Raw genomic sequence first — 4,293 nt, forward strand, 5'->3', positions numbered from 1 at the left:
TAAGTTTTTTTCCACTACTACCTCCAAGTAATGTCTGCCAAGATTAGATCAGATCAGATCAGATCAGTCACTCAGTTGTGTCCTACTCGTTGCGACCCCATGAATCGTAGCACGACAGGCCTCCCTGTCCATCACCAACTCCCAGAGTTCACTGAGACTCACGTCCATCGAGTCAGTGATGCCATCCAGCCATCTCATCCTCTGTCGTCCCCTTTTCCTCCTGCCCCCAATCCCTCCCAGCATCAGAGTCTTTTCCAATGAGTCAACTCTTAAATCTATTCAAATTCAGGACAACAGGGCAAAAGAAAACCTCCTTGGTCTATAACAATGGTTTTTTTGGTCTTTCCATATTACATAATTTACTATCCTCAAAGGTAATAAATCTCAATATACTGTTTCAATGTTTAGAATCACATCCACTGGAAATATCTTGAAAATTTTGACCAAGTCAGAATACTGTAGAGGAATACTGAATCAATATTTCTTTAATCAGCATGAAAAGAGATTGAGGTATTTTAGGTTTTTCTTTCTGCAGTGCATACTCTTAATATATGTCTACAATTTCAGTTCCGACTACACACTCACCTTCCACCTTGCTGTATAGATATTTTAATGTGGAGACATGATTGAACAATTACATAAGATTTTCATTTAATTATGCTATAATGTCTGTCTCTTCATTTTGTATTTGCCTGAAAGTGGCCTCTTCTTTATTCAGTGGAAACAGTTAAACTTGTTCAAATTAAGAAATTATTATTTCTCTTACATTTTATCTTTTTCTCAGTGCCAATGATTAGCTTGCAAAGTTAATCACTTTTCAACTCCTTCTACATTATCCTTCAAGGGCTCAATGCTACATTCTAGAATTTTCCTGTGACAGGAGTTAGCATTCTTTATAAGATATATGTAGTGCTTCTTGTATTTAGGAGAGAAGCGGCACTGTGTACAAAAAGCTCTGAGACCTTCTCACTGAAAAGAGTCAAAAGCTGATTCTACTTCTCGAAAATTTCATTCTCTTCCTGCCTCTTCCTTTTTCTTCTTTTTCCCTCAGATCTGGAGAGTACCTTAATGCTTTCAGTCAAGCTACTAAGTTGGGATTTCCTGCTGAAATTCTTTTCTGGACAGTAAAATGGCAGACATGGCATGGAAAGCTATAATCTAGATCCTTATCTAGGATGTATTTGCACAGGAGTGACTTAATTGTGACCACTGTGGTAGTCAGGGGTCGTTAGGTAGCTCCGATAGATGAAGCGGCCAGACTATTCTTCTAGGTCTGCCAGGGCGGAGCCTTGGACAAAAGTAGTACAGAAAATAATACCCCCTTCATCAGGGACTGCCTCTCTAGAGCTGAAGACACAGTGAGACATGGACATTCCCCTGACCTCGGAAACTAGTTTTAAGTTTCACTGGCCTGGTATGCTGACAGCAGGAACTGAAATCTTCTTTAATGTCTTTCTTCTTAGCTCTGGAGATAGCTGCCAAGAAAGATCCCCAATTTGAAGATCTTTTATATGTCGCCCATCTAAAGTTAACGTCAGTGATTTTCTCTTCCAGAAAGTAGCCACAGATCCAAGCAAGCAAGAAATCATACCTTTATAATTTAGACATCTAAAGAATGTCACCTTAACCAATGACAGACGGATGATTTAGAGCGGATGGCTTAGGTGCTTAGGCCCAAGACTGCAGAGGAGCTTCTGAGGTTCATACGGCACAGAGGACAAAGACCTCAGCACAAACCTGCATGCTTGGGTCATGCATCAAAGCTGCACACTTAACCACTGCAATGATTAGCATTCCTCCATAAAGGGCCACTATGGTCTTTTGAAGATCATTATAAACACACACAATGGCAACCCACTCCAGTACTCTTGCCTGGAAAATCCCATGGATGGAGGAGCCTGGTGGGCTGCAGTCCATGGGGTCGCTAAGAGTCAGGCACAACAGAGCAACTTCACTTTCACTTTTCTCTTTCATGCATTGGAGAAGGAAATGGCAACCCACTCCAGTGTTCTTGTCTGGAGAATCCCAGGGATGGGGGAGCCTGGTGGGCTGCTGTCTATGGGGTTGCACAGAGTCAGACACGACTGAAGCGATTTAGCAGCAGTAGCAGCAGCATAAACCCACACACACACACACTCCAATCCAATCAAACCGTGCCATTGGAAACTGAAAATGAATTCAACCACAACCTACAGAGAGAAAATCCTGCTTCCACTGCTTATACCTTTGTCTCATTTCAGTCTTTCTCCAAAAGTACATCAGATTAATTGAATTAAAACATTTCCTGTCAATATTCTACCCCAGCAATTTTCAAAATGTGGTCACCGGGTCCATCAACAGGTTCTAAGGTTACACCCCTGACCTACTGAATCAGGAAGTCTGGAGGCAGAAACTCATCAATCTGTATTTTTGCAATCCTTACAAAGATTCTGTTGCACCTAAATTTTGACAGCCAAGGCTCTACACAAAATCTTGTAGTGGCTTTCTCAGAGCTAAAATCAAAGTCCTTGTGATGGTCTAGGACCTAAGGATCCTTTTTTTCCTCTCATACTTTTTTTCTGCTTGTTAACTTTGGATACACTGCTTTCTTGGCTTTTCCTTGAGTAAAACAGATTCTTTAACATCTTTTTACATTGTAAGTTTTCTTTCCTTTGTCCAATACCTTGCTTGCCTTCCTGATTCTTGTACTTCAATACACATGGAATGTCACTCATTCAGTGAGTCCTTTTAGATTCTTTGCCTAAATTCTTTGCCTCACACCTCCACTGAGAACCTCTCTCCCTAGCTTACTATATTTTTAGCCTAACTGTCTGCTTCCTATATTAGATTCCAAGAGCTGAGATTGTGAAAAGCAGTTTTTTGTATGGTTGCTTGTTTTTCCTTGCTTGGTTCACTTCTGAGACGCATGAACATCCAATTTTGCATGCAACAATCAATATACTGGTGCGGAACAACTGAATGAAAAGAATATTTTAAGTAGAAAATTACATGAAATTCTTCATAATCTATATCCAGTATAATTTGTAAAAATTAAAAGGTCATATATTTACTTTGTAGCATGATTGGATGCCCTGTTTTTTGGATTATATGGTCCTTATATTATGGGCTTCCCTGGTGGTTCAGTGGTAAAAAAAAAAAAAAACAAAAAACCCACCTGCAGTGCAGGAGACACAGGAGACGTGGGTTTGATCCCTGGGTTGGGAAGATCTGACATGTATAAGTATGAAGTGAAGTGAAAGTGTTAGTTGCTCAGTCAGTGTCTGACTGCAACTCCATGGACTGCAGCCCACCAGCGCAGGTCTATGGAGTCACAAAGAGTCGGCCATGACTGAGCAACTAACATTTTCACTTCATTTCATACTTATATATTTCACAAGTGTACACTTCATTGCAAATTTATGTTTTCTACTTGAAATTTTAGAGAGATTGATTTCAATATATTTATGTTGGTTTAACTATTGCCGATGAAAGTCATTATGTTTATAATATTTTATGTTTTATCCTTCATTATTCCTATGTTTTATTCTATATCTTTCCTTCTTAATATGAAAGATAAATATTAAAATTTTCTCACTTTTTTCAGAATTTCTTAAGCAATATTGGAATCATAATGGGCTTCTCATTCTATTTATTTAAAAATATATAGAACATTTCCCATAGTAGAGCAAAACATATCTTCCATTTTATAATTATTCTAAAGTCAATTTTCACTTACATTTTCAAACTTTTTTATTTCATATTTTGGAACCTGATCATTTCATTGCCATATGTTGGAGGAAAGGAGCTCCCTGCAGAGAATTTGATGGTGTTTTCTTGGTCACTAAATACCTATTTCTCACATTGGGGATTATTAATGATTTTCTTTCATAATTCTCATCATTTCTGCACTTTTACAAAATTTATCATGAGCAGAGAGAGATGTGTGAATTCATTTACTCTTTTGTCAGTTTTTATTCAAATTAATTTGTTGCTGTTCAGTATGGGTGCTCTCTTACTTTTGGTGATGATAGCATATTTGTAGTCTTTTTTCTCCCAGTTCTATGAAAGAAATTTCACAGAAAAGCTCATCCTTTGTAACTACTTTTCCCAAAGATTTTTAAAAATTTTACTTTTGAAATACGTGAAAGAAGGAATGAATAATGGGGTGGATGATCAGCTCCATTTCTTTATAAGCATTAAATTTCATAAAAACAACATTGGCACAGGATGGTAGTCATGGGAAATTACATTATTTCAAAATTTTTTAGTAAAATCATTTTAACTGTAAGTATAGAGAATGGGAAAGTCTTTTCT

The 4,293-nt window shown here is 37.8% G+C and overlaps 1 pseudogene; it reads right to left on the reverse strand.

The window, feature by feature from the left end:
- Positions 1-384: 384 nt before the first annotated feature.
- LOC113902120 lies at positions 385-2,714 on the reverse strand (annotated as a pseudogene).
- Positions 2,715-4,293: the final 1,579 nt, after the last annotated feature.

Source organism: Bos indicus x Bos taurus, chromosome 12 (genome assembly GCF_003369695.1).
Source record: "Bos indicus x Bos taurus breed Angus x Brahman F1 hybrid chromosome 12, Bos_hybrid_MaternalHap_v2.0, whole genome shotgun sequence".
Classification (NCBI taxonomy): Eukaryota; Metazoa; Chordata; class Mammalia; order Artiodactyla; family Bovidae; genus Bos; species Bos indicus x Bos taurus.